Source organism: Paroedura picta, chromosome 8 (genome assembly GCF_049243985.1).
Source record: "Paroedura picta isolate Pp20150507F chromosome 8, Ppicta_v3.0, whole genome shotgun sequence".
Lineage (NCBI taxonomy): Eukaryota > Metazoa > Chordata > Lepidosauria > Squamata > Gekkonidae > Paroedura > Paroedura picta.
In genome coordinates, this window is record NC_135376.1 from 25,746,941 (window position 1) to 25,769,343 (window position 22,403).

The 22,403-nt window shown below is 41.7% G+C and overlaps 1 long non-coding RNA gene across 1 annotated transcript; it reads left to right on the forward strand.

Moving 5' to 3' along the window:
- Positions 1 to 301: 301 nt before the first annotated feature.
- LOC143843135 (uncharacterized) lies at positions 302 to 17,281 on the forward strand. The gene is made up of 3 exons (XR_013233473.1): positions 302 to 421; positions 15,028 to 15,127; positions 17,170 to 17,281. It is a non-coding gene; the product is annotated as an uncharacterized LOC143843135 (long non-coding RNA).
- The last annotated feature ends 5,122 nt before the right edge of the window (positions 17,282 to 22,403 follow it).

The following is a 22,403-nucleotide window of genomic DNA, read 5'->3' on the forward strand; positions in this document are numbered from 1 at the left end:
CTATACTCATATTTACTAGAGTCATACCTATTCAGGTAATCAGATATTTTAAAATAATGGGTCTGATATGGGTACATCATTAGGCTACACATATGTTTCTGGTTTGTAATACCCACCAAACAGATGGTCAATGCAGCTACCTTTGACAATCCCAACCATCTGTTTGGGCAGCAAAGGTCCTTGCAATAATGTTTAAGTAACTTTTGCTATCGAATCAAGTAAGAGGCAGTGCAGGAGTCACCTAACAAGTCACAAAAGCCATCTACTTATCTGCTTGACAACATTTCATTGTAAGGACATTGACAAAGCAAGGATCAAAAGCTGGATTCCTAGTCATGCACTCTCTAGGACCTGCCCCTAAAAGCTCTTCAAAGAAGAATCTAAGAAATGTGCCACTTCTCAGGCTTCAAATCCAAGCAAGGTAGGTGCCATACATTTGCTTCAAGTTAAATACAATGTAATTCTATTTCCCCATACATTCATGACTATTGCCTGTTGATTCTGAGTATTCCAGTAATTTCAGGCTTTTTTGTGTTTTTCACAGAAATTTCCAGACAGAATCTGTGATCCAGTCACTGCACTGAAAACATCAGGGGGCACAAAAAGGCATGTTTGTAAAAGAACAACTTGTGCATATGCATATGCAGGCCCAGTTTAAATAATAATAATAATAATTAATTGTATTTGTTTCCCGTCATTTCCAGACTGGTTGGCTCGTGACGGATTACAGGAATTAACCCCGCAATAAGATCCCAGTTAAAAACCCACCCTTACAGTCCCCCCCAGTGGCAGAAATAACTAAATCCCAGCCCCCTCCCCCCTGTGACCAGCAGAGTGAATGTCACTGGCTCTAGGAGTCCCAGGTTCAAACCCCCACTCTTGCATTGATATTGGGTAGGTGAGTCACACCTTAACCTCCTTACCTCAATGGGTTATTGCAGTAAGGATAAAAAGGAGGAGGGAAAACAATAGTGAAAGGCCTTTTGGCTATCCAGTGGATCAGCATCTGTCCATGGGGAAGACTACGCCCTGAGAAGGAACGCATTGCTAGCTAAGAGCAAAGCAAGGCAGTGAAGGAGGAAAAGAAGCTGAGCTTTCCTGACTGACATTTCCTTACTTCTAGTGATGACCCAAATGTCTAGAAACTGTAGAACACATTGAATGGAATGGTGTATCTTTCAGGCATCCTCTTTCCTATATTGTCTACCAAAGCATGAAAATGTTTTTCTTTTGAAGTGGTAAAACATTCACATTTGGAAAGCTGGGGTTTATAGGGTTGTATATTTATCTGTCTGGTTCACATTGTGTACATATTAAGTATAACTTGTTTGCTTTCTCTCTCCCTTTACATAAGCATATTTTAACAGAAAGGGAAGGTAAGTTTAGGCAGTGTAAATTTACCTGAGCTTTAGGACTAGAGTGACCATATAAATAAACTGAGCCATCACAAAAGTATTCTTGAATTTTTCTCTCAACTTCAAACAAATTGCTTTGAGCAGCTTTGGCATCATCTGTATTTATTTTAAATCTAAAAAGGACCAAACCACAGTAAAGGAAAGAAATTGTATTTCTATTTGGAACTCTTGAGCAACAGAAAATTAAAAACCTGTCTCACTCCTTAGAAGCTCCTTTCTAACCCAGTAGAAGGGCTTCATAGTTTCCGCAGGAACGGATGAATGGAACTGTTCTGTGACTAAGCTTCCAGAAAAGCTAAAGAACAAATATAGCTGAAAAACCACATCTAGAATTATTTTTGCTACCTGTCTACTTCTGCTTTGGTTTGTTTTGAGCGGATGCAAATGTGTGAAGTAGCCAAAGTTAGGCACTTTAATTGCCACTTGGTTTCATTCTAAGAAAATGAAGCATTTAAGTCTCATATTGAAATGATATTTAGATGTGTACAGGTTTGCTTGCTTTATGATACATTTTATAAAAGAGAGAATTGTGAAAATTGAATACTTAATTCCATATTTACTAACAAGTCTCCCAGACTTTTTCCAGATTTTTTTGTTTAATCTAAATAAATGACTTTACTATTTTTTTATTATTATTTAGATTCATGTAGCTGCTGTAGGATTACCAGGCCACAGTGGACAACGCTCGGTAAAAACTGGTAGGCAGGGCCAGCTGCACTAGCATGGTGACAGTGTACAGATATCAATTCCAGTAAAATCTGGAAATTAGGTCTTTACAGATTGTAGCATTTACCAAAAACTCTGTAGTTATCCTGTAAAGTTTCTGTAACTGCTGTGGTCAAAATCAGAAGCGATGTCAGTGCACCAGTATGCCATCAGCTTGGGCACTACTTGGGCCCTATTCCCTTCCCATTTCTTCCATCTGATGTTGGACATGGTGGCAGGCAATGAGGTGGAATTCCATGAGGTCTCCAGCTGAAATAATGATGTTGTTTTCCCTGTAACATTGACTATGTTCAGTGCGGTGTGTAGAGTGTTAAGTCCATAAAGTCAACAGAACCGAAATCCTTTATTTTTATTCATGTATTATTGGATTTATAGACCGCCACTCTCAGCCAGCCAGCTTATGGTGGTTTACATAAAAATACAAAATACATATAAAACCCCCAATACAATTGATGGCAGCACAATCAACAGTCTAGACCCCCCTGCAGACCCTCAACTCAGCTGCACACAGTTATTGTTACTCCAGTAGATGACCCTTTCAATCTTTAAAACCTGGGGGGGGGGGAGAGCCCAGATTACAAAAAGGGAGGGAGGGGCCCAAAGATCCTGTAACCTCAGTCTCAGCCCTGGCCTCAACCAAACGTGTGATGGAAGAGCTCCATCTTGCAGGCCCTACAGATCCTAGAGAGTCCCTTGAACAAGGTTGGCTCAAGGTGAATTCCAGCTAGGTGATTTGGCTCTTTGTGAAGGAGGAAATCACCATGCATTCCTAATGGCTGACTCCTGACCTGTGGGACTTCATAAAAGTTTTCTATTCTGCCATTATGCTGAAATCCACCAGCCTTCTTAGATTCCTTGTTGACGTAAAAATACCTACAAATGTCCAACTGATTTAAATGATGTGACTGCAAAATATTAAAAAGGCATTAAAGATTGGTTGAGTGTTCAGTTCAGAGAGAGAGAGAGAAAAAAAAATCAAGTTAGGGGAACTCTTGCCAGCAGGCATCCATTTTACCCCCCTTACATCTTTTTCAGACACAAGTATCCATTGTAGGTTGCTGTTTTCACTAATGCTCCTTTTCGTCAGTTGATTTCCTTACGTTTCTTTTCTTTGCTCTAGTTATATTAGACTTTTTCCCCAAAGAAAGAGCTTTCCAGATGCTTTTTAAATGTAAAATATGTTTAAATGAAAAATGTGGACCTACCACTAACACAAGTAGAAGAGGGAATGTAAAGGGAATGAACAGCACTCAGATTTGTAGACACACAAAATAGCCTCAAATGAGATTTTCTGGATCATCTGATTCTAAAGAAAACAATTGTCAACCTATAAATCATATTTGTATCTGACCCTGCACTCTGCAGGGGTTTGGAGTAGATGATCCTGGATGTCCCTCCCAACTCTATGATTCTTCCGAAAAGTAGCTCAGGGAAACACACATACCCCCCTCCTTTTCATTCTCACAACAATATCTTTGAGAATGGTTTACCCAAGAGGTAGTGATTGACCACAACTAATGAAGTTTATAGCTTAGTGATGACTTAAACCTCCATCTTCCAAGACTGATGTTTATCTAGGCTAACCATCCTCCAGCTGGGGGTCTGGAGTTCTTTCACATTTATAACTGATCTCTAAACTGCAGGAAATGAAGTTCTCCCAGATTTGTAACTGATCTTTGAACTGGAGGAAATGGCAGCTTCAGAATTACACCCCTGCTGTAATCTCTCCCCTCACCACACACTTTTCACCCCAGACATCACCTTCAATTCTCCAGAAATTTCCCTTGCTGGAATTGGCAAACATGGTTCTACTTTTCCACTCTGGTGGTTTACCACCCAATTAATGCTTCTTTCACCATTTCCTTTTATCATGGACAGCTATCACTGACTGAAAGCACAGCACAAGCTTTTTCCACATGCAACCTTCTTTGTTTGCTTGCTAATAAAATTATACCCAGGACAATCAGCTTTATAGGAAACAAAGTTCTAAGAGGTAGTACTGTAACTAGAATTCTTCCTCATTCAGATGGCGGGTTCAGAGCGTTAGTTCTGCGGCGAGAAAGCCTTGCCAAAGCATTCTTGTCAAAGGATCTGCTGGTAGCTCTCTCTGTCATAACTCCATTTTTTCCATTGTACAAGACCACCTCCATAGAGAAGTCTGTTCCCAGGCACAAGTCATTGGTTTGGATGAGGATGATGAAATAAAGGTCTCCAACATCTGAAAAGATTTAAGACTACAAAATTATGCTAATGGAGATAATTTAGGAAAATTAAGTTGAGGCACTGTGCTACTATGGGGGGAAATCCCTGAAATTACAATTGATCCCCCCCCCGGTAAGTATTTAATAATAACCCAAAACTTTGTTACCTGTTAGTTAACTTGGTGCTCATAATAATGAGAAAAAATAGATCATTATTATTGGAAAGAAGTCCAAACGGGCAAAATAATAAACTTACTTTGCTCCTGTATTAATGAGAGCTGGGTTTCCCCCCTAACTTTTAAATTATAGTAGAAAGCTACAGCATTACATAAGTCCAAACCATTTAAAGAAATACAATTTGCAAATTGTTTAGTGTACATTGTAGAATAATCCCTGTGAATAAAATAAGAACTAAAGATAACAAGATAAAATGTAGAACAGTAATAGGAGCATTAGCATAATTGGGAAAGAATTTCATTTTTGTAGTGAAAGAACTGAGTGCCTCAGTTTGTGCATCATGGTTTAATTAAACTAACTCTGGCTAGCATAATCACCCATCCAAATGCTGTCATACCACAACTGATGAACTGTGGTATACCAAACAGGAATCAGAAATAATGGTTTAAATTGGTTTATTAAGCACAGATAGTTTTCACTATGTTTCTGTAGGCTGTTAGAAAGTGGATGCTCTTATATCATTAAATTTAAGACTCAACATGGCCTTAGTCACAGATCATTAAATCCACAGATTAGGCCCTGTGCAAAATAAGAACTCTCTCTATAAACTCAGATATGCAGAAAAAAGTGAAAATAATAAAATAAAATAAAGGAACTTTATAAAACTCTAAAAACTTATGTGGGAAAAAGTCATGAGCTTATGACACCACATCACAAGGTCCTGAAAGACATTTTGAGGAAGGTGAACATAGTGGGGAGGCTGAGTGAGGCTTAGTAGCTGCCAGGAAGGTGCGCGAGGGAGCAAGCCAGGTAGAGGGAGTCAGTACACTAGCTTGGTGGACAGCTAGGGTAAAAGAATAAGTGAGCACACATGACAGTGATGGGGAACTGAGAAGGGCCCAGCCACCAGTGAGGTGAGCTAGCAGGAAAGAACGAGAAGGACAACACACCAAGGCTGTATTGATTATTGTTCTATATATTATTTATTAGTTATGTAAGAAAAAGAAGGAACAAAGGAGATTTGAGGATTGCTTATTGTTACTTTCATTAATGTAAGTATGACAAGTTGGGATCAAAGTATGTGAAGACTTGAACTCCTCAATCCTTAAATGGAAAGATTTCTTATGAGATTCCTTGTTGAGTCCTAATTAAGTAGAAGTTACACAAAGAAGAAATTTGTAGGGGTGTGGTTATGTGAGCGAGCAGGGCAGTAGGGATTGTGGAGAGGCTGAGGTAGGTGCTACTTAGACATGCTGAGCCAAGCAGACATAGGAAGTGGTGTAGGAGTGTTATAGTATCCAAGCAGGGCAGCAAAAGCAATGGGAGGAATGCGAGTCAGATAAAAAGGAGAGTACACCAAGGGCATAAGGTAAGAAGAGACACTGAGGACATTGTTCCCCTTTGTCCACTTAATTCTGCAAATAAGTGCCGGATATTTACACTTTGGACTAGTTACTGCTCACTGTACTTGCATTGTTTACATTAAACTAGCTTTTAACACACAATCAGAGGGGACATGATGTGAAAGGTTGTCACTTAGAGCAGTGGTCCCCAACCTTTTTTCGGCTGGGGACCGGCAGGGCAACAGCCCCGCCCGCGCAGAGTTGGTTCTTATATGCAGCTTTTCCCTACCTGAAGGAGGCTCAAAGCGGCTTCCAGTCGCCTTCCCTTTCCTCTCCCCACAACCGACAACCTGTGGGGTGGGTGAGGCTGAGAGAGCGCTGATATCACTGCCCGGTCAGAACTGTTTTATCAGTGCCGTGGCGAGCCCAAGGTCACCCAGCTTGGTTGCCTGTGGAGGAGCGCAGAATCGAACCTGGCATGCCAGATTAGAAGTCCGCACTCCTAACCACTACACCAAACTGGCTCACTATATGTATGGCCCACACTATGATTCTTTGATTCTAGATGTATCTCAATGGATTACCTGATCAGTCCTCTACCCACAAGGCAGGCGTCCATACAATCCCTAACATAGCCTCCAAGAAGCCATCCATTTAAATCAGGGGTCCCCAGTGTTGTGCCCTTCGGAACCCTGGCTCCCACCAACAGCTTTCCTCACAAGGAAAATTTTTTTTAAGTAGGTGGGGCTTTAGCTCAGCAAAGCTTCTGACTGGCCACTGAATATTTTATTATGTAGATTTTTTTTAATGCTACCACAGCATAGGTCTTTACTGTGTGACTGAAAGTAAGCCATAGCAGCTATTTTGCGTCTGCCTCTACCTCCTGTGGCAGCCATTTTGTTGCTTCTTCCCCCATGTTGTACCAGAATTTCCAAGGTGCCCATAGAATCAAAAAGATAAGGGTCCCCTGATCTACAACATTAATACAATACCATATATCACCATATGAACAAATTCAAAGAGTTACCATCTTTAGCCGGTACCTTTTCCCTTTAGGAAGCTGGCCTTACTGAATTCCCCAACTAAATTACAAATTCAGAAAGCAGCTTGTGGATTTGGTGCAGTTTGTCTGAACCACGCTGAGTAAACCCTTGGGTGTGCCTGGAATAGTTCCTTGGATCACTGCCATTGTTGAGTTAGATAATTTTAAGAGCAGGAAGAAAGACACAGATATATTTGCTCACTGAGCCATGCAGAAAAGAAAAAATGTGTAGCACTTCGGCAGTCACTTTGCCTCATTTAGTTAATTTACGTTGCTAGCAAGAATGCAGGCTGCTGATACAAATCAAACCTACATAAGCCATAAGAAAAGTCTTAATTTAATTCAGTGAGTGGTTACTGAAAAATTATCACCCTGCTACATATTACACAAACTCTAGCAATTGTAGTTTGCCCCCAATGAAGATGATGTACCTTACTCTAAACAAATAGCAGTATCAGTTTGGATGTCATGCCTGAGAATTGTTGTGGTGCAGAAGAACATCTGATTTCTATTATCTACTTTAAATGGTCTTTACTCAGCTGGAAGCAACAACACATAATGAACATCTGTTCATCAATTTACTCTTGCCACCATTATTGGTGAGATAGGGTAGCTTTTTCTTCATGGAACACACACAAGAACCTGACAACCCAGTCCTGGGAGGTAGATGCTGCAGAAGTACATACTGGAATGACAAGCTTTGTGTGTTGCGCATATGATTTTCCAGATTGGTGAAATACTACAGCTGCAGCAGCCATACAGTCTTTGTCAGTTATGGCACCAACCAGCTGCTTTTGGGATGTCAGGCTAGGGCTAGCCTCTCCCTCAGCCCCCTGCCAAGCATCTGATTTGTAAGACTGCCATTGTTCTGACAAGGCTAGAGATGCACAGCTGGTTACTACACATGAGACAACTTGGATCAGAGCCAATATGTATTCCTGGCCATTCTGCAAGTACACTATTTTATATTCAAATAGCCAAGTTGGTCAATTTTTTGGATGCTTAAATCTGATGATGAGAGCTACGAACAGGTAAGATAGATCTTTCAACCAAGCTGAAGTGAGCCCCAGGTTTGCAGGGAAATGTTAAAACTTTTTTAAGTTCATTGGGTGGTTTAAAAATATTGAAAATTATAAAAGGAGTGTCTGTAGCTTTAAGGAGTGGTCCCCTTGAGTGGCTGTTGCTAGGCAATCAGATTCTGAGTTTGATTCTGTCAGTAAAAGGCAGGTGTGAGAGGCTAAGGTCCTTTCCAGGTCTATTTTAGCCTTTGAGGGAGTCCCAGGATCCTCTCAGGACAGCCAGAGGGCTGCTTCCCTCAAGACTCCCCTTCCTGTTTTCAGGCTCTCAGAGCCATCCGGCCTCCTGTCTTACACTGAATGTTGTGGTTGTCCTTTCCTGTATCTAGGTGTCAAGCTGTAAACCGTGCATAGCTTTGATGATAAGGTGGTCTATCCTGTAAGATCACAGGCTGTGAGAACAACTGGCACAGGCTAGGACTGTGGCTGGCTACCCACAAATGGCTAGGGCTGCGGCTGGCTCTATATCTGTTCCAAAATTTGTATATCTCTAGTAATATAGTATCCTATGTAGCCGTTCATAGTCTCTTGAATAAACAACTTGAGTTTCTAACCAGAATTGGTTATGCACAGCAGGAAAACTCACAAAAAATCTGCAAAAAAAGATGTTTTATTTTTTTATTCTGCATGTGGCGGTGGTTTCTCCATGGAAAAGCCATCAGAGTTGTTTTGAATATGCATTGCAGTCACCCTTCATGGCATTTTCTGTTATTTCCTTGCAGTATTGTAAACTTGCTATGCCATGATTCTTTCCTGTAAACCGCTTCCAGGGACGCTGTTTCTGGCATGCATAAGTATTACTGTGGGCCATTCTGCACCGGGATCCATGTTGCAAATTGTTTGCGGGACGAAAAATCGCCATTTTAAATAGTGGAATTCATCGTTATGCATACCTACCTTTGTAGTGGAATCAGTTGCGTTTCTATCGTTCCCACAGGGTTCTGGTCTCGGCAAAAATCGCTAGCCAGGAAGCGCTATTGCCAAGCTCATCCTGCCCCTGGCCATCAAGCAGCCAATGGGCGGCTGTTATCATGCTCCCAAACAGCCCCTTTCCCTTTAAGGAAGGTTTAAAAAAACAACAACACCGGTGCAACGAATCTGCGTTGATTCGTTGCAACGGAGAGACCCATCCAGCTAGCAGGTGGAGTTTGAGCTGCCGTTTCATCGTTGCCACGCTCCCCCCGAGTGAAAAAAAAATCCCACCCCCCTCACGGGCGCAATTTTCGGCCGAAAACAGTGTGAAAAATAAAGGGAAAATAAACCAGCAAACGGGCCTCTGTGTTGCTTGTGCTTGGTGACTTTAAACAGAGGGACTGCAGCCGGGGAAGCCTCACTGGGTAAACGAAGGCTTGCCGATGCGTTGATCTCCACTCGCTCGGGAAAAAAAATGGCGATCGCTTCGCCGGAAGATCAGAGGAGAGAGCCAGGGGGAGGGACTTTGCAGAAACCACAACAATGGTAATGCACAGAACTTTCCCGCTAGTGTTGCAGATTGGTTGCAGGAGTGTAGCGCTTTCCGGAGGGTGAATCCACTTTTTCGGATTTCCCTGAAAGCGCTACAACGAAGCGCTTTTTGCGGATCGGTTTCAGGAGTGTTGCAGATTGTCAACGACGTTGTGCATAATGGCAAAACTGTAGCGATTTCAATTAGTAACCATTGTGCTATTTTGGACGAATGTGGAACGGCCCTGTGTTTTCTCCTCCCTTGAGCTGCGTTACACCAATGGTTGAATGGAAAGCCCATGAACTACGATTCCCATGAGGCTCTGCCAGCAGCATGTGTTGGTCTGGTGACATTGCTGCTGACCATAGCCTATCTGAGCTCCGAGAACAATGGATGTACTCTCCCATTTGAGAAAAGTTCTCTCAAGTGCAGAATCTGTAAATTCAATCTAGTATAGTAGGGGGGAAAAACCCACACACAAATGTTTTTAAGAGGGGGCATTTTAACAGCATCAGTCATCTGACGACTATTAAAAACCCACCCAGGACTCTAAGTATGCCTTGCTGAGAGAATTGCCATGTAACATGACAGTTATGGTGAAGACCTCTTCATATTAGTGGGACCTGATGAAGAACTTTTTAAGTTCCTTTTCATGGGATCTGAGTGCATCTCTCTGTAATCCAGCCCTGTGCCAGCTGAAGAACACGTATCTTGGTGCTATATTTCTATGACTCAGAGGCCAAACTAAATGTTTATTTTCTACATTAAATAGAATGTTTTATGAGTTTCCTGTCAGATTTAAAAATGTATTGCATTTGTCATTTTTAGAAGTTTATGTTCACTTCATGTTACTTACATGATGAAGTGCAGTCATATACACACATAGAAACTGTGATCATATTGAATTTTTTTAAGTACAAAAGCAGAAGCCTGCACTTTTGCTTTAAGTGGGGAAATCTCTCAAGATTCTGTATATGATCACATGAATGCAACTGTTTTTTTAAAATTTAATGAGCATTCTTCAGGGAGAGTCACAATAGATGTGTATATTAAAATGTCCTGTGTTTACATGATGTGGCCAGTTTTAAGTATATAGGGGTTGCACTGCATGCCTCTGGTTTAAGGAAAGCTGATGTTTGACGAAAATCTGCCCATAATATAGTTAATTTTTAAAAATTAAGTGTGTCCAGTATCTTTCAGGTCTGCTGAAACTATTTCAGGTTAAAACACTGGCTCACTTCTTACATGGGACCATCGTCTTCTTGGTTTATATTTCTGGAGTGGGTTCAATCACGATCCCCGAGAACAGCCTGTCAACTACTCTCCTTTGTTTCAAGTACAATTTTGGATTTGGAAACAGGCATGGTAAAAGTTCAGGCCATGTTGTGCATTGCTTCTATTATGTTTTGTTTTATTCTGGGTTTTTTGTGGTTACTGATGGTTTTAGGTTACTGATGGTTCACAATTAAGGTGGTGGGCTACTTTAAGGAGGGTCCCCATGGCTTCTCCCTTGATCCATTGGGATAGTTATCAATCTACATGGTTAAAGTTAGTATCAAGATGGTGAGTCTGGCATTCCCCATCACTCTGTCATGGAAACAAGGTATGAGCAGGCAAAACAAGTTTTAAAGCACAGTGATGGATATTGCCAACTTTCCTGTCTTTGGAAAACACTAGGTAACTAGTTTTCCTGACCATGTATCTTTCCCAATTGGAGACTTTCAGTCATGAGAAAGCATTTTCCCTTGTTAGATGTCAAACACTCCCTTCTGTGGCTTTGAATGGATGATATAAAAAGATTACAAAGGCATACAGGCTATGTCCCTTTGGTTCCGGGGAGACTGATACTACAAAACATGTTCTACTTCATTGCCTCTTATACCAAGAGGTTCCCTGTAAGTTTATCATTCCTTGCTTACTAGGTATACTGGTTAATCAGATTCAGTATATGCTCAGATGTTACTTATAGATGAAAACCACTGGTTTCAGCATATATGGTGAAGTTTTGTGTTTCTCTTTTATCCATTGTAGCAGTCCGGAATTTTGTTGAGATGTGTGCTGGTCTATGACCATATTAATAAGGACTTTGTAGTTCTGCTCCTACACAGAACAATAGAAAGAGTTAATGCATGACTGACCAGATACAAAATATTTAATCAATTTGTCATTGAATAACGTTTCCCCCTTCTGTCCTTCCTACAAAGAGCTCTTGTATATTTCCCTACTCCCATTTTCCCCTCAGAGTAAAACTGTGATATAAGGCAGGTTGACTGGTCACAGTCAACCTATATGCTTCAGTCAATCCACCTCTACCTAAGTCCCAGTTCTAGCATACAGGCATGTCATCATTAATATCTGTGTTGGGTTTTCACTCTGTCATATGAGGATCCCTTGGGCGTTACACAATAGGTGTCAGGTCCCCAAGCCCTTCACCACTGGGATTATAGTTCCTAGGATTTATTTCTGTCATTTCTGTGCAACCTCTTCACCCCCAGATGGTGAATATTTACTGCGCAGAATATTATTAGAATTCTATGATTCTCTGTGTGGTGTCTTTTTGACTGTCTTGGAACAAACAGTAAGTCTTAGAAAGGCCAATCTAAGGAGGGAAGTATTATACAGAAGACAAAGTTAATGTCTTGGAGAAAAAATTGTGGAAGTTCCCCCACAGGCCCTACAAGTAGCCACATTTTCTGCCAGTTTTCAAGATTTACTGTTTTGCCTCTCATAAAACTGCGTCTAAAGCGAGTTTAGCAATAATTTATAAGAAATGGTGCAAATACATCCTTGGAGAGCAGCCTTAAACTTTAATCCAAGAAAAAGATCTACAGCACAACACCACCTATAAACAATATGCTTTTAGACAATTTTGCAGAGTCAGAATTTTATAAGGGAACATATACCCACTGTGACACATATACTGCAATGCTAAACAGAGTAAACACAATCCATAGAAGCCAAAGGGCTTATCAGACTTATAGGAGTTAGAATATGCAGGATTAACAGACTATGAAGAGTGTCCCGAAGAGGGGGCAACAGAGGAGATGTGTATTTAGCATAGTTAGACTAGGAACTTCTTGATATTTTCAAATAATCTCCTCCTATGTCCTTTGAGCACATTTCCTCCCTGCTTGCCTCCAGAACAGACTGAATAAACAGAGAAGCATGTAGGACTCCCTCTCTCTCCTTTCTTAACAAAGTTGTTTCTTGTCTTAATAAAACAATTTTATTCTTTTAAACAGCTTGGTTCTCCCTCTCTAACCTATTTAAACTCTGCCAAAATAGGAATTTAAGAAGAGCCCTGCTGGATCAGACTAGTGTTGCATCTAGTCCAGCAACCTGTTTCACATCTGGAGGGCTAACAAACTTGTATTTGATGTGATGCATTCACATGATGTAAAGACTCTTGCTTATTCCATGGCCACTACTGCATAGTATATAAATTGGTTTCTAGTCTGAAGAGAATCCTTAAGAAATATCCTAAGGAACCAAGTGTTCATTTCTTAAAAGAACCTTCCCCAGGCCCCGTAGTTTCAGAGGGTTTAAAAAGTGGCACTGGATATTTCTAAAGCATATCCAGTGGCTAAGTAGCAGGTCATATACTTGGCAAACAAAAGGTTCTAGGTTGAAATGCTTATGTTTGCAGTTTACATGTTTCTCGTGTTCTGAGCCTGAGATCCTCAACAACCACTGCCAAACACAGCAAACATTATTGAACCAGATGTACTAAGAGTCTGGCTTTGTATACCGTATGTTAATAGTGTCTTATGAGCCTGTGCTTAGAATTATGGCTGTTCTGAAACTAGGCAGTTTCCTGATCTATTAAAAATTTCTCCCATGTACAAACCATCTTGCTTGGTCTTTAGGCGTCTGTCCTTTTGTCATTGTTCTGTTTAGCTGCAAACTTGTATTCAGTTATGATTAGGGATGCTTGAACACCCACCAGTTCAGCTCACCATCTGTCTGCAAACAGGGCGGAGACTGTCCATCAATCACTTTGCCTTCCCTGAGCAGTTCAAGCCTGTTCAGTGAGTTACTTTTCAAGTTTTCAAATACTGTGGCGCACTATAGAACAGGTATTGATGCATACCACTCAACAATTAAGAGGATAAATAAATAGTGAGCAAATCAGTTAGCCAGCAATTATAAAGATTTTTTTAATTATCTTATCATTTGGTGTTTGTATACTGTCAATATTAGTTTGCCAATATTAGTTTTAGTACAAACTTACTGGAAGCTTGAGCACCTGATATCATTTAAGGACTTGATCAGACCACCCGTGATCATGGATCACTGTGACCTACTGCAAAGGTGCAAAGATCTTGTAAGCCAAAGAAATACAATTTCACCACTGCAAGGAAATGGCAAGCTGTTGTGCAGGTAGAAAGCTGTTCAAAAGCGTTTCAAGGACAGGTGAATCCAGCTCATAGATTATTGCAGCTCTATGTCAATGTATAGTCCTAGAGATATACAGATGGAAGAATTTGCCAGTTGGAATGAAGGGATGATCAGAAAAAAGATGCGTGTGTGTGTATGTCTGTGTACATGCACATGTAGAAGGTTTGCTCTAGAGTAGGGGTTCCCAAAGTGGGTAGTAATACCTTCCTGGGGACTGGTGAGGAATTTTGTGGCAATGAGTTATTTGGGAGCAGTAGGACAGCAGTCTGACTCTTCCTGCTGTAGCTTCATTTTTCTAGCAAGAGACATTCTAATGTGCTTCACCATTGCCTGCCTCTGGATAGAAGTGACCCTGGACTTCCTTAGTGGTCTCCCATCCTAGTGCTGCACATGGCCAACTCTGTTTAGCTTCCTGAAGAAAACGACAGCTTCATAAGGTGGGCTGGATGGGATTGTATTCTTGCTGAGCTCTTTCCCCTCATGCGTCCTTTCCAGGCTGCACCCCAGATCTTCAGAAATTTCTTAACCCAGGGTTGGCAACCCTTCCCCAAAAGTCTCCGTCTTTGGGAGGCTGGAAAAGCCTTCTCCTTCTTGTTCCTGGTCATGGGATTTTCCATAGCTTTCCTCTCCCCCCCCCATGAAGACCCAATATGGCTGTCACAAATGACACATATGTATATGTATTCATGATTTGCACAACAGCCATAGAAGAAGAATAGGCAAAATAGTGTGCTTTGAATTTGCAGCAGACCTAACAACCCGAAAATGTGTGGGATGTTGCCTAGGAGCCAAGGGGATGACTGCCCAAAAAGTTTGGGAACTTCTGCTCTCAAAGCTTGTTCCTGCAGATGGAAGCTTCTAACTTAGTGGAACCGCCCTGTGATTGAGTGACTTAGTATGTGCTTGGATAGGTAAGACAGAAGAACTAAAATGTTTACCAGACTAAAAGCTGTGTTTAGTGAAGCTTCCTCAACTTTCAGATATTTCCTGCAAACTTGCCTGAATCCATTCTTTATTCCCATCTGTTATTGTACTATTTTGTAATAAAGACTGAGTGACTAAATTGCCATGGAAATCCTTAAGGCAGTTAACATTTTCACTGACAGTGGATGGAGAGTTTTAACTAGCCAAATTCCATCCAATAATCAAATTGTATTTGCATAATTGGTATGACTAATAAATATATAATTTATTTCTCCCCACAGTGAAATTGCAGGATTTCTGTAAGAAGGGACAGAAGTTTGGCTCATAAAGATTGGCTCTTGGAACAAGCTGAGGTCCCTGGCAGAATGAAAGTCTTTGAGGGTTAGCTAACTGATCCACTAGCAGTTCCAAATATTTGGGAATCTTCAGTGGCTCCCTTGGAGTGGGGGAAGTAGTGTTACAACTAGTAGTCACCACAAATGTCCTCCCCTTGGTATGAAGATTGTTAAAGTACTGGGACGGTTCTAACTCCAGTTTTCAGTCTGATACTGGATGCCTCTCAACTCCTCTCCCCATTTTTGGAGTTTGCTTCAGTGATGTGAAGATGAAAATCCAACAAGTCTGTTTTCTGTCCTGTCTGTGCCAGAGAGTGCTCAGCTCTTTCAAGCCAGCATTCATGTGCTGGGTTTGAAATAACATATTTTCAGATTTCTCTGGTCCGAGCCCACTGTATCTGAGAGATTGACTCTTTGCCTATACCCCCCAAAAGCCCTATACTCTGCCACCTCCAACTGGCTGGTGATACCTGGCCCCAAAGAAGTGCGTCGCTCCTCAACCAGGGCTAGAGTTTTCTCTGTCCTGGCCCCCACCTGGTGGAACGAGCTCCCAGAAGAGATCAGGGCCCTGCCTGAACTCCCATTATTCTGCAAGGGCTGTAAAAGAGAGCTCCTCCACTAAGCATTTGATAGAGGCAAACCAACCTAACAATATCTACTGGTCCTCCAGACATCCCCCATCCCAAACACATGATCTGAACCCAAGCTGAACTTCCAATGGGTTTATATTAGATGTTAAGAAGGTTATTCAGATATTATAAATTGATATAATTCCTGTTGTTCAACTTGGACCCACTGTTGTGACTGTTATTGTAATTATTGTTACTATGATTCAATGTACATAGTTTGCATTTTATGTAAACCGCCCTGAGCCCTCATGGAAGGGCAGCATAAAAATCAGGATGAAAAAAATTGGTCTTGTCATTGTGCAAGTACCTTAAGACTTCTGACAGCCCTGTCAGTGAGTGTGGTCAAAATATTTTTATGCATATATGCATAATAGACAGTATTTACAGCAAACCTAACAGGCCACACTGGCCTGATTTCCTCAAGGCTCAGAAGCTAAGCAGGGTTGATAATTGGATGAGAAGACTCCAAGGAAAACTGGGGCTACTCTGCAGAAGAAAAACAACCGCAAGCCACCTTTGGTCATCCTCTTGCCTTGAAAAACCCTGATGTGGAAATTTAGTGGGATGCCACCAGTCAGTTGTGACAACAACACCAGCTTGGTGTAGTGGTTAGGAGTGCGGACTTGTAATCTGGTGAACCAGGTTTGATCTTGCGCTCCCCTGCACGCAATCAGCTGGGTGACTTTGGGCTTGCCATGGCACTGATAAAGCTGTTTTGACAAAGCAGTAGTAATTTCAGGGCTCTCTCAGTCTCACCCACCTCCCAAGGTGTCTGTTGTGGGGAGAGGAAAGGGAAGGTGAATGTAAGCTGCTTTGAAACTCTTTCAGGTAGAGAAAAGTGGCATATAAGGACCAAATTCTTCTTCTTCTTCTTCTTCTTCTCCTCCTACTACTACTCAATTGGAGCCTGCTTAACGACTATATACTGGCTATAAGATAGATTTGAATATGAATAATTTCACCAGAGAATGTTTCCTAGTTATCAATTAATCATGATTGCAAAAATCCAATTAGAATTGGGTTGATGATTGGAATCTGATCCCCCTCAACCCTTGATTGGTCCTTTCTGCTGAACAATATGATCCATTTAGGACTTCAATGTATATGGACGCTACAGACATCTCCCTCCATCCAGAAATTGAAGGATGATGACAGATTCACTCCTAGATCTTCGTTAATCTAAAATTAAGTGCAACTTGAGTGCCTTTTTTGGGGGGGGGCAATCAAGCAATTTTGTGATTCAGAAGAAATCAATATGTTTGCCCATACACGCACCCCTGCCCACTTTTGCATCAATAAACTATACTCAGTCATTAGTTCCCATACAGGGACCAAATGGATTGCCTCTGCTGAACTGAATGCACTGCCTTCAAAAAGGTTATTTAGGTTAAATGCTTGTGCAGAAGATAATCTCTGAAGACATCTAACAGATTTACTTTGTTTCATATGATCAATCTAGACAAATGGTGTTGAGAGAGCCAATGGTCTTCATTCCAGCAAGAGCCGAGTACAGGCTTTGACAGTGAATCTTGGCAAAGAGGTAGGAACCACAAACAAATGTACAATGTCTGGCTGCTTCTTGTCCCTGCATTTCTCTGCCAGTTCATCTCTACTTCATTGTCTGCTTTCCCCCAACAGCTGGAGAAAATTGATCATCTTAATGAGACCATTTTCCTATAGAAAGGATGTCTTCTTTCCCCTCCTGCTGTGATGTTCCTGACTACATATTTGTGCTAAATTCAAACTAATCATAGATGCTTTGTGTATGGGTGTGTGTGTGGCGGGGGGAGAACAGGATTGACTGAGAATATATTTGGGTGGCCTGTACCGTCCTGTCCTGCCTCCTATCCCATATGTTTTTTCCTTCCCACTTACTCAGGACTCACCTCTTGAAATGGTTGTTTCCTCCTTGACCATTTCCACAGTACAGACGTACCTTTTTGTTCCTGCATGTTGAGTTCTCAAAGTATTATTCGATTCTGTGCTGGTGTTCTGCAGCAGGGCTGTTTCTTCACAGTAAATTACAAATTTCCAAGACTCATCCAGCTCTTTGCATTTGTTTCAGAAGCTAGCACAGAGTCCCGTCATGTACTTCTTTGCTTTTGTGGTGACGCTATTGCATAGTAACACTGTTATTCCATTAATACCCATGAATCTCCTCCATTTTGTAAATGACTCATTATCTCACCCAGTTATCCCCTCATGCTAAAAGTCGAGATTCTCTAAACACTACCATGTTGTGTTAAATCTCTTAAAATAAATAATTAATGCCTATTGCTGAGCCATCGCCCCTGGAGCTGGCGATTGCAATGACACTGACACCACCCATTACCCAATGGTGTTTATTAAATGCTGCTCTGACTCACAGTTTTGGCTCCCTTTTAATTGTCAATGCTTTTTTTTCCCCTCAAGATAGTTGAGAAGCAACAAATCCCTCAATAATTTAAATTATTTAACAATGTCTCTCTGGCTTTAATTTTTGGTCCATGATTGAGACAAGATTTGCCATTAAGTATAGCTTCAATTTCCATTGTTTTATAATGTATTTAAACTGTGTTATGTTCACAATGCATTTCTCCTGATACCATGAGTCACCAAGGTTAAGATAAAATGGCACCTTTAGTCTATCTGGGTATATTATCCTGTTGAGGAATCTTTGTTAAAGTTTACCTGCCCACTAGCTGTAGCACATATGATTAATGGAAGGCTGAGTTGTAGCCTGTAATGATCATTAGTAGTTGTGCATGTCTGGTAACCAGTGAGGTAAATGTAGGTTCTGCCATTCCCCCCCCCCCCCCAACCAAAGAAATACATTCCAAGCAATCTGCAGATTCTCTGTTTTTTCCTAAAATGTTACTAAATTGCACACATATACAAGTAATGGAAAGTTGCATTCACAATAAATTATATACCTGAAAAAAGGAATGGGGAAAGGGGTGGGGAAAAAAGTAGTTGGAAAATAAGGAAAACAGTATTGACATGGTTTTCACTTCTGAAAGTGCCTTTTAAAGGTATGAGGTGTACATATGGGCACATTCATAAACAATTTAAATGGCAGAATATTATAAAGCTAAGCAGTTTTGCGGGCAGACCTATTTGGGGGAAGGCTGAGTCCATGTGCTGGCCTTCCCATTTTAAGGAGGCCTCCTTAAGAGGCTGTGAGGATGTGGAACTGGGCAGCTTTGCAGTTGGCTGATCCTCTCCCCATGCTATGCCATGGTCTGTATATGGCCTGTATATAAAAAAATAAAGCTGTGGGCAAATTTATGCCACAAGGAATGTGGTGACTATGTCCTTTGATGTGGGAAAATGTCCCTCTGTAAACCAAAACAACAAGCAAAAAGCAATCAGTGTAAAATATAACAGTCAACTGAAAAAAGTAAAAAAAAATAAGCAGTTAAAAATAAAAATAGTACTGCTCATTGGTGATAACAAATTTATATGATTTTACTCAATTTTACCTTATACCGGAAGCCTACTGACCGGCAAACGTACCTGCATGCCTCTAGCTACCATCCTGAACATACCAAACAATCCATTGTATACAGCCAGGCCCTACATTATAACCGCATCTGCTCCAATCCCACAGACAGAGATTCCCATCTAAATGATCTACAACAAACCTTTTGGGAACTAAAATACCCAGCTAGGGAGGTCAAGGAACAGATTAACAAAGCCAGAAGGATACCAAGAGAAAACCTGTTAGAATAGTGATCCCCAACCTGTGGGCTGTGGACCACATGTGGTCCTTCGACTAATTGGAGGTGGGCCCCAAAGGACGCCTTCTCTCCCCCCCCCGGCCCTTTACTTCATCCCCCCCAGCCCTTTACAACACACTTCATTGTTGTGGCGTGTCTGTATCTTATATTGAAGGGATGTTTAAACATTACCATAGCGATCAGAGAGCGTTAGGGCAGTGGATGAGAGTAGAGGAGTAAAATACCCCCCCCACCGGGCCTCAGTAAAAGGCGTTGAGTGGTCCCCTGCGTTGAGTGGTCCCCGGTGATAAAAAGGTTGGGGACCACTGCTCCATAGGATGTGGTTGAGTCCGAATTATACCCTGATCCATGGAAATGCTGGAGACTGAGGATCTGGTGAAGAATTGGGGCCTGCCTGACCCACCAGACAATGAGCACCATGGCCCCAAACAGTCTGCTACCCAGCTCTATATGCCAGTCTTTGTAAACCCCAGGATAAGAGGCCATCCAGCACATAGGACTCACCAGAGTGGCAGCGACAGCTCTGTCGGACTAACTTGACAGCTGTCAGAAGATCAGCATGGCTGACAGCATATTGTCAATCTAGATAGGGTCTAGCTGCAGCTCCTTCCTCAAATGAGGATAAGGTCCAGCTGCAAGCCCCCTGGCTGTAGGCTACCAAACCCAGATTTGGTGTACTTTAGGAGAGCCTTAAGGAGAGCCTTAAGGCAAGATGAGAGCCTCTTGTGGCGCAGAGTGGTAAGGCAGCAACATGCTGTCTGAATCTGTCTGCCCATGAGGTTGGGAGTTCAATCCCAGCAGCCGGCTCAAGGTTGACTCAGCCTTCCATCCTTCCGAGGTCGGTAAAATGAGTACCCAGCTTGCTGGGGGGTAAATGGTAATGACTGGGGAAGGCACTGGCAAACCACCCCGTATTGAGTCTGCCATGAAAACGCTAGAGGGCATCACCCCAAGGGTCAGACATGACTCGGTGCTTGCACAGGGGATACCTTTATCTTTACCTTTAAGGCAAGATTATCTGTGGGTGCAACATATGCATTCCCTGACTGTCTACCCAAACATTGGGTGTTCCTGTTTGTTATGGTGAAGCTCTAGTTGACTGACTCCTGGTTCCTGACTTAGACTTTGACTCCTTGACTTTGTTCCTGACTTTGGATTTGGCTTCTGACTTTTTTCCTGATTCCTGACTTCATCTATGGCTTCTGACTTTGTTCCAGGCTTCTGACCTTGGCTTGTTCCTTGACTCTGGTCCAGCTTTAGACTCTGCTTCTGGCTATTTGACAATGGCACAACTTCAGAACTCCCTCTGGTAAACATCCCTGTCACAGCTCTGACTCTGCTCCCCACCCCGCCCTCCTTGGTGAACTGTTTCCCTCAGATTAGACTCTTTGGACTGGACCATGACTGTGAACTTGCCTTCTGATTCAGTCTCAGCTTCCCTGGCTGAGGGTGTAATTCTCTGGAGACTGCAGACCTACACTTTGCCCCCAGAATCAATTCTCAGGCTCCCTCATTCTCCAGGAACAGCTGCTTGAAAAGGTCAGTGTGTTGAACTAGCAAAGGGGAAAAAAAGAGAAGTTGAAGGGAAAGTATCTTATAGTTCAATTTGATCTTGTTACTGGTTAGCTGACCCCCCCCCATTTGTTTAATTTACTCCACAGACATATTTGTTAAAAAAAAAACAATTTAAACCAAGACATCAAGCCCTCAATGTATCCTTGAAACAGGTGACATCCCAAATGCTGGTGTCACTCAGAGGGACATGGGTGGGGACAAGTCATGGGCAAAGAGCCTAAGGGCCAAGATCCTGCTAATGATGAACTGCTGCTGTCTTCAGATAATACAAAACTTAAATTCCCACTCTTAGATCTTTGTAATCTGTCTACGAGGTCCCCTGCATGAACTTTGTAGTAATGATCCCTGGTGCATATGAAGTATAAGTAATTGCGTATCTGAGCTCAGCATCTACAGCTGGCCTATTTTATGCAAGCTGATAAATCATCCGTTCCCTATGGAGCGGAAGAATACTGGCTTGTTAACAAATTGTGAAGGAGGATCATCAAACTCAAGTTGCCAGTTATAAAACCGTCATTCGGTTCTGCCTCTTTCATCACATGGCATTTTGAAACCTTCTGTACATACTGAAAAGGCTTTAATTGTGTCCCCCTTGTTTGAAAAGCTTCCTGTGAGTATCACACTTGGCTGCTCCAGTGACTTTAGCTGTTTTCATAATTTGACTGGAGCTTTTCCAGCATGCTGCTTTTTTTTTTTTTTTTTTTGAGTTCACATTTTTCCGAGGAAAGCAAAGTTTTGCCAACAGGTGACACTTAAAGTGCTTTCAGAGCAATGAAGGTGAACTGCCTGGAGAATAGCACAGGTGCTTTCATGTGACAATCACCATACTTAATAGATACCCTGTTTGTGACCTATTGTAGCATTCTAAAAACAGATGTAATTCCACCAGTTCTTTTCAAAGCAGCTGTGTACACATTTGTGTGTGTGTGTGTGTGTGTGTGTATGGGAGAAGACTGTTCTTTCCCTTGATAGCCTCTTTCTAGAATTGCTTTGCCAAGCTTCCTTTTGAGTCGAAGGGAGGAAATTCCCTGACTGTTAACATTGTTTTCTTCCTTGGCAACCAAGTATTTTGGCCTTCTGATTTGCTTTTACTACTTCCAGATGTTTTCTCTGGATGCTTCCCCTGTGACCTTGTTTGCATTGGGCTAGTCCCTTGGTTATTAACATCCACCTTTCCTCAAAGAGAAGCCTTTACAAAACACATATCCAAGCCACTAATTTCATATCTTCACTTCCCCTAAATATGAAGTTGACGAGATCAGGGTTTTGGTTTGGCATATTGTGGTGAAGTTTGGATTTGGATATGAAGTTCAACAAAGCTCAGAGATATTCACACCACGAGTGTACACTCTTTGGTTATCTCCTCAAAGGCCTGAAGATAGTCATTGCTATCTTTAAA